At 38.8% G+C, this 8,475-nt stretch overlaps 2 protein-coding genes across 2 annotated transcripts in view; one reads left to right on the top strand and one right to left on the bottom strand.

The window, feature by feature from the left end:
* The window catches only part of LOC134851727 (very long chain fatty acid elongase 4-like), a 413,303-nt gene that overhangs the window by 178,008 nt on the left and 226,820 nt on the right, over window positions 1–8,475 (bottom strand). The window lies entirely within an intron of this gene.
* LOC134851216 (TPR repeat-containing protein DDB_G0287407-like) overlaps window positions 1–8,475 on the top strand; it is a 65,079-nt gene that overhangs the window by 55,553 nt on the left and 1,051 nt on the right. The gene's annotated exons all lie outside the window — the stretch shown is intronic.

An 8,475-nucleotide genomic window follows, 5' to 3' on the forward strand; every position in this document is an offset into this window, starting at 1 on the left:
TCTATCAAAGTCTCGCACTCGTGATTGCCTCACTTGCTAATGTTAACCCATAATCTAACTCAGTTGTTTTTTTTCGACCAATAATCTAGACAGAACTATTATTTATAAGAAAATTTTTATATTTGAAGCCAGCGGCGGATCTAGGATTTTCTCGAGGGGGGGGGGCAAATTTTTTTTTTTAACTTTGAAAATTTTGACGACCTTTTTTTAAGGTAGACAAAACTGATTTTCCGAGCTCTCCCAGAGCACTAAAAACACATTGTTTTGGCCAATTTTTCTGCGCCGTAGGCAAATTTTTGAAAAAACAGGTCAAAAAAGCCATTCTTGGGATTTTTGGGAACTTTTTGGAAAATTTTGACAAAAAATTGCGTTTTTTTTGGCGGGCGCTCCCTTTCAAAGTAAGCATATATTAGCGCCAGAGGCGCCTTTAGAAAAGTATTAGGATCGGTCGGCCAAAAATGGATTTCTTAAATAGTAACAAAGGGTGGTGCAGGGGTGTACCTGCACTGCTGCCAGCAGTGTGGGGCTAACGGAGCTGTGGCATCCCAGGGAGTGGCGAACCCTCGGATGTATTCAGCCATGTACCCATATGAAAACTCGATCAAACAATTCACTGTCAGCTACGGTTCCCGCGGTACCTGGGGCCCCCAACTCAGCCGCATTGGGGAGCAAAGCCAAGTCGGTCAATCATTCCAAATCTCAAATCAATCTAGCTACTTGGAACACACGCACACTCCTCCCACCGGAAAGCCTCGCACAAATGGCTTCAACGCTAAAATCACTGAATATTCAAGTGGCCTGCATCCAAGAAACCCGATTCCAAGGATCCCCCTCCATCAACATCAACGATGTTGCAGACACTCCCTCCTATAAATTTTATTGCTCCGGATACGATGACAAGCAGGGGCTCCATGGTGTTGGTATAGCCGTTGAAACAAAACTAGCCAACCACATTATGGAGTGGAGACCAATGGGACCACGCCTATGCTACATCCGCATCCATGCCAAACCAGCCCCCCCTCTCAATTATCTGCAGTTATGCCCCAACTGAAGACAAAGCAAACGAAATCAAAGATGAGTTCTATGATGACCTCTCCAAGCTGACGGGCTTGGTCCCAAAAAAGGATCTGATGATCGTTGCAGACGACTTCAACGCAAAAATTGGAAGTAGATGCAACTCCGAAGCAGCCAACATTGGAAAATTCACCATTGGCGATCGCAACAGCAATGGTGATCGACTCATCAGCTATGCAATGAACAACAACCTCGTCTTATCGAACACCACGTTTCAAAAACCGGTGCACAAACTCCCAAAATGGATATCCAACGATGGAAGAACGCAAAACCAGATTGACTTCATCCTGATATCCAGACGATGGAGATCTGGCATAGATGATGTCCGCACGGTGGGCCAAAAAAACTGCCTAATTCAGTCTGACCACAAGATGCTCAAAGCCAAGCTGAAGGTCAAATTGAAGGTATACACAAGAGCCCCCAAATCTTTCCGACATGATGTCAACACACTTAGAAACCCAAAAGTCTCCGACGCCTTTCGCAAGGATCTAAACCGCACATTGGGTAGCCTGCAAAACGAAAGCGACGTCAATGGCTACTGGACGGGCATCAAAGACGCGCTGACAAAATCAACGGAAAAGAACATTCCCAAAAAGAAGTCAATCCGGAACCCTTGGATCTCGCCAACGACCCTACAACTGGTGGAAAAACGAATCAGGGCCAGGACAGCAAAATCCAAAAAAAACATTTCCAGGGACATCAAACGGTCGGTCAGGGTAGATAAAAAGAACTTCTACGAGACCATCGCTGATGATCTCATTGCGGCAGATGCAAACGGAAACTCGAGAAGAATACACAATGCTGTAAGGAAACTAACCGGAACAAAAGCCCCAAACATCGATACAGTGAAAGACAAGAATGGAAAACTTATCACTGATACAAATGACAAAATTAAACAATGGGCCAACCATTTCGAACAACTACTAAACCGGCCAACAAAAAATCTAGCGACCCCTCAAATTCGCAGCCAAGCCCTCTCACAAATCAACACTGATACACCCAGTTTGGACGAAATCTCGCTCGCAATAAGAAAATTGAAGACAAACAAAGCAGCAGGAAATGATAATATCCCCCCGGAACTTTTTATTCATGGCCAACATGAACTTCTTCCCCACTTGCAACGCCTTCTCTCACTTATTTGGAAAGAGGAGAAGATTCCAAATGACTGGAAGACAGCAGTCATAGTCCCCATCCACAAAAAAGACGACAAAGCCAAATGCTCAAACTATCGTGGCATCTCACTCTTGAATATCGCTTTCAAGATCTTAGAGGCGATCCTTAAAAACAGGCTCGAACCAGCCTATGATACAGTTGCTAGAGACAACCAGGCTGGCTTCAAAAAGAAGCGCGGATGTCGCGATCAAATATTTGCAATCAGACAAATAGTAGAACAAAGACACGAATACAATAGACAGACTGTTCTCGTATTTATTGACTTTAAAGCTGCGTTTGACAGCGTCAACCGCGAGACAATCTGGTGCATCCTCGAGAGTCACGGCCTCTCATCCAAAATCCTCCAAATCCTAAGAGCCATGTACACAGAAACGTTTAGTACAGTCAGGGTTTACAACTCACTATCTAACCCATTTGCCATTGTCTCAGGGGTCAGACAAGGTTCGGTACTTGCACCATTCTTGTTCAACCTTGTAATCGACTGGGCATTGCTCGAAGCAACGGAAAACCAACCCCTTGGCATCGCCCTTGACGATATGGTAATTACAGATCTAGACTTCGCTGATGATATCTGTTTACTTGAAGACAATATCAAAGACGCACAGACACTTCTTGATCTAGTCACTCGCGCCGCTGCAAAAGGCGGTCTTGAAATAAACACATCCAAAACGAAATTCTGCTCTGCTTATCCTGGAGACCAAATGACCTGCAATGACGCCCCCATCGATAGGGTGAATACTTTCAACTATCTAGGCAGCAACCTGCAACTCGATGGTGACGTGTCACACGAAATCCAGATCCGCCTCGGAAAAGCAACAGGACGCTTCAAACAATTAGACAAGCTCTGGAAACAAAGATCAGTCCCGACCAGAATCAAATCGAAAGTATACAAAGCATGTGTCGAAAGCGTGCTCCTGTACGGATGTGAATCCTGGCCAGTCAAGGCATCCGATACTCAACGCCTCAACTCCTTCAACTGCAGATGCCTGAGAAACCTTGGTGCTCCGACAGACACCATGAGTTCCACCGTACAACAAAGACGCCTCAAATGGCTAGGGCACACCCTACGCATGGAACCCAACATGATACCCAACGCATGCCTGGAATTTGAGAAAGCCGACAACTGGAAGAGACCCCCCGGTGGAGTAAAGAACTCGTGGAGACGGTTAGTGAAGAAGGAACTCCGCCCATTCTTGAAACCCCAAAAAATGACCCACAAGAACTGGGAGGCAAGCTGGTTCGATTTGGCCAAAGATACTGCACTGAACAGGCCGCAGTGGAAAGCAATTGTGAGAGATATACATATGGCGGGCAATGGGCAGTAATGCTCGAAAACGCCCTACGAAACGAAACAAAGAAAGAACCGCCTCCCCCCCCTCCTCCGCCCCTAAATCCGCCCCTGTTTGAAACCCCAATATTTGAGCCAAACTCGTCCAATATCTGGTAAAGCTGATATAAAAGGACAAATAAAATTCGGCTCAGTTTTTCTTTGATCTCTATTTTCAAGGCTACCCGAACCTAGCACACTTCAATTTCCATCCTAAGTCCTGCAATTGTAGAAAACTTGCCAAGATCTTGAAGATCTTGACATCTTGAAGGGTTTCGCTTTAAAATTAGTTTCGCTTTTACAAGGCTAATAACAGTCGTAAATACGTCACAATTACCACAAAACCGTGTGTTTGACGATACAGCCTAACAATCGAAAAAGTGTTCCGAAATATCGGGAAGATTTCCAAGATTCTTCAAGATACCTCCTCTTTGAGTTTAGCCGAACGTTTTTTCTATAATGGATGGAATTTTTTCAAGGTCCAATTGTCAAACTTTTTGCTAACCTTGAGGACAATCTTTTTTTTTATCATTAAAACTACATGAAGAGACTTTGATATCTTTAAAGATTCTTGCCAATATATTGCCATCAATAGTAGAGTTTTTGCCCTGAAAGGTATAAAGACATCAGAGAGTACTGGACGTGCTGGGGTTTTAGTGGATTGGGAATGCATGCTTCCAAACTCTGGTACCTAATGTACCTTAAATGTCTTGATAGTTATCTTTAATATTATTGAAAACGCAAATCGATTCAATTATGACGCTTTTTGATTGCTCAAGTTGATAATATTATTTTTCAATTGCGCGTATAGCATAAAATTTTGATTCGAAACTTAAGCTGAGTCGATACGCTACCGTTTATGAAAATTTCGTCGAAAGGATATCCGGATTTAAAAAAAAAAGAATTATATTTCTGAACTATATTTCTATCTGAAGGCATGGTTTTTTATAACTTATCATTTGACACGGCTCTAGGATTTTTTGGGGGGGGGGGGATTTTTAAACAATTTGCCGACAATTTTTTTATTTTTTTTTATTTTAAAGCGCCTTAAAAAACTTTCTAGGGTCAGTCAGCCAAAAATGGTGATCTTAAAATAGTACCAGAGGCGAGACCCTTTCGGTAGTCAGGGCGTCGAATCCCTGAGAAGAAAAGGTGTTCTGTGAAACTGCAACTAAAAGTTTTTTGTGCGTTGTTAGGCCTGCGGCAGCGATCTTATTGAGTTTGAAAATTGATTTTTTTTGTTAGAAGTTAAAGATTGATAATTTTTGCAATTCTTATCAATTTTTGCAAATACTTTACTTTTAATCAGAAAAAATGGTATATTATAAAGAAGAAAGCTTTTCTCTAGAAGCTCAACCTGTGAGATAACAACTAAAATTTTTTGTGCGTTTTCAGACGTCTTTTAACAATTTATCTGTTTTTTTTTTCTTAGGACGATCAAGTTTTTGTTGAAGTGATAAAAAATGAACTTGAAAAATTCTTCTTTTTGATTAAAGTAACGGATTGATAAAGTTTGCAATAGATCAAATTTTGCTGCAGCTTCTATCAAAAGTATTCTTTAATCAGAGGCTAAGTTCTATTATATTTCCTGTTAGAGTTGTTATCTTTTCTTCCGCAAAAAAAGCAGTTATGTAAATTAAAATAAAAAAAAACGGTGCCACTGATAGCTGGACCAAAACCTAATGGTATTGGGAGCAAATACATTTTAAACTAAATGTTTTATATCATATAATCGAAACAAATAGAGTGCAATTCCAACAAGAAAATTAGTTTAAGAATGTTAAACAGAATTGCCCCGTTTATTCTATGAAAGATGAAAAATTTGTCAAAACTATAGCTTTGGTGTTTTGAATTTTTGCCTCTTCTGATTGCCTATGTAAAGAATTAATTTTCCCATTTGAGACTTGCAGGGAGTTGTTAAGAGCAAGTAATATGCCGTAAATTAGTTTTGTAGGTGGTACCCGCACTGACAAAAATGGTTTCGGACCGATTTAAATTGATTTTAAATCGATTTTAAATCAATCCAGGTCGATTAACAATGTACATTTTAGGAACTTAATTGGAGTTTAACTTGATTTAATTTGATTTTTCTTGACTTGAAGTTATAGAAAATCATCAATGTAAATCAGTTTATGGTCAAAAACTTATGTAACAACACAGGAAATTAGTCAAAATAATAGTCTCAAGGAATTGGGAAACTCAAGCTTAAAAAAACATGAATATAAAATGAATCAAGAAGAAAAGTCCCTACTCAGAACCAAGTTAACATCCTCCCCCCCAAACGGCTTTGGGGGGAGGGGCTGTGGAGGAGGATGTAAATTTGGTCCTAATTTTCTCAGCAATTAACAAAGTAATTTCAGCGTAATTCTTGACTAAATAAAAAAAGCCAAACTGATCCATTTCCGGGGTAAAATTTTGGTTGAGAGTTTCGGAGAACTTGTCTAATTGTAATCCAATTTGAGAAAAATGCGTTTGAAGTTTCAATTTTTGTTCGTTTTTTTTCGGATAACTTAATTCAGCACTGTGCAAATCAAGCCGAGTGAAGCAGCAACTGACCAAGAAGGGGGGGGGGGGGCGGACGCGTCTTTGGTTTTGTTTTATGACATCCATTTTTGGTTGACCAACCCTAGAATTTTCTAAGAGCGCCTTCGGTGCCAATATATACTATTTTTGAAGGGGAGCGCGCGCTAAAAAAACGCCAATTTTGGTCAAAACTTTCCAAAAAGTGCCCCAAAACTGCATTTTTGATACCTTTTTCTCTCGGTCAAAATAGGGTCTTTATAGTGTCCTCAGAGCGCTCGTAAAATCAGTTTGGTTGAGCTAAAAAAAAAGTCAACAAAATGTTCGAAATTTTTTTGAAAATCCGCCCATCCCCCCCCCCCCCGAGAAAATCCTAGATCAGCCCCTGCATTAAGGAAGACCTACATAAGGTGCTCATTTCTAGGCTTCTTTCTCAGTTGAATGGCAGAAAAAAAATCCTAATTCATTTGTATACAGAAAAATTAATTGATTAGTGTTGAATGACATCAGTTGAGATTGATCTTTTTTAGGACAACCACGCGACCTTAAAGGGTTGTCTTTTGATTTTCAGAAGCCCTAGAAAAGTAAATTAATTGATTTTTGCATCAGCTGCAATTGCAAATTGCAAATAAGCTGCAATTGACGTAACAGGTGTCAAAACTTTATTCTCAAGAGACACCAACATGTAAAATTACCACTAAACAGTTTCTTCTTTCTTCCCGTGTTCAGAAGTCTTTTGCAAAAAAGTTGTGCAAAGGGAACTTAATGGTCTTAATATCACGCTAGACTACAATACTTAATGAACTAATTCACTATCCCCTAGTTTTGCTGTTTAGTAAAACGTGTAAAGAAAACCGATTACCTCGTTCAATTGAAATTCGAAATCTTTTCGAAAGCATTGACGACATTGACGTAGCAGTTGAGAAAGAACAACCTTACCCGGATAACCGGAGTTTGACTGTAAGTTTTCTAATGTCAGTAAAAAAAATTTTGCGGACATGACATCACTGGTTTATGCAAATGGATGGTAAATGCAGCTGGTTTTTGCGTGGAAAGTTTTTGCTGGGAAATTTTTGCCTTCTTTATTTTCTGATTCGTTTGTTAAGCCAAGTTTTCATTCAAATCAATCATAGCTTGCATATATTCATACGGAGCTTTAAAATTGTCGTGGCTTTGTTTCAGATATCTTTTTTGACATAGAAATTGCAAAAATTGTTTTCTTATAATAATTTTGCTATGTCGTTTGACTTTCAGACGCGGATCTTGTGTTATTTTGAGCGAAAAGATCTTCAAAACAATTCGAAACTTTTTCAAGAATTTTAAGGTCGAGCAAATTAAGTTTTTGAGTTTCCAAAGCACGAAAAAATCCAATACAAAGAAAATGTTATAACAAAAAAACAGGCTAAGAGACGTTTCTAAGCACTTTTGAAGTGTTTTTCGTGCAGCAATTCATGGAATCATTCATCGAAATTGAAATGAATCTCGAAATATTCCCAAAAACGAGCCATAAAAAGTCCATAATCTTTTTTGCGTATTCCGTTCTTTCTAAATAAACAATGATTTTCTGGAGCAAAAAATAGTGCTAGTGTAATAAACAGATATAGCAACAGACGAAAAATCAAAACGTGACAACATTTGAAATGTTCTTTTCTGAGCAATATAATCTACTTTTGGAAAAAGTTCTTTAACAAAAACTTGTTCAATACGATCTCTGAGTTAAGCTTACTCATCCTGATGATTTTTGACGAACCAATATCATTGAAAACCGCCAAAAACTTTAAATGAAATGAGCTACATTTCTCATACCAAGATATTTTTTCCTAGGGTTGTCAAGTTTAGCGCCCTGATTCTGGATCAATTTATTTCGCTTGGAGCTTCGCTCAAAATTTCATTTAATGTAATGTCAAATTTCATGATTGTTTAAAATTAGGGTCTTAAATCAAATTTGTATGTCGTTAAAGTTTAATACGGAACAAAAAACGTTCAAAACAATCATTTAGAAAACGTTGATACGAGTAGCATGATAAGAAAAGTTATTTTTCAATTCTGTGCTTCAATTTCTTCGCCAAAAATCATGCTTTAGATCTTCAAAGATCATCAAAATACTTTCAATGACAGTCTTGTTTTTTTGAGTTTTGCTTCAGCAGCGATCAATTAATCTACAGATTTATACAAAAGCAAAACATAACTGAATTAGTGGAAATGAAAAAATTTTGATAACAATATCATTAAAAATTGCTACTTAAACTGCCCTCTATTTTCTGCAGGCGCCTTAAACTTAATTTTTTCGGGGTAGAAATTTCTATTCATATCTTTCTTTTTCAATTTGTTTCCTCAGAATTCATTGTTTTCACGATCAATTAGGCAGAAAATTTTTCAAA

The sequence above is a fragment of the Symsagittifera roscoffensis genome, chromosome 7, assembly GCF_963678635.1.
Source record: "Symsagittifera roscoffensis chromosome 7, txSymRosc1.1, whole genome shotgun sequence".
NCBI lineage: Eukaryota > Metazoa > Xenacoelomorpha > Acoela > Convolutidae > Symsagittifera > Symsagittifera roscoffensis.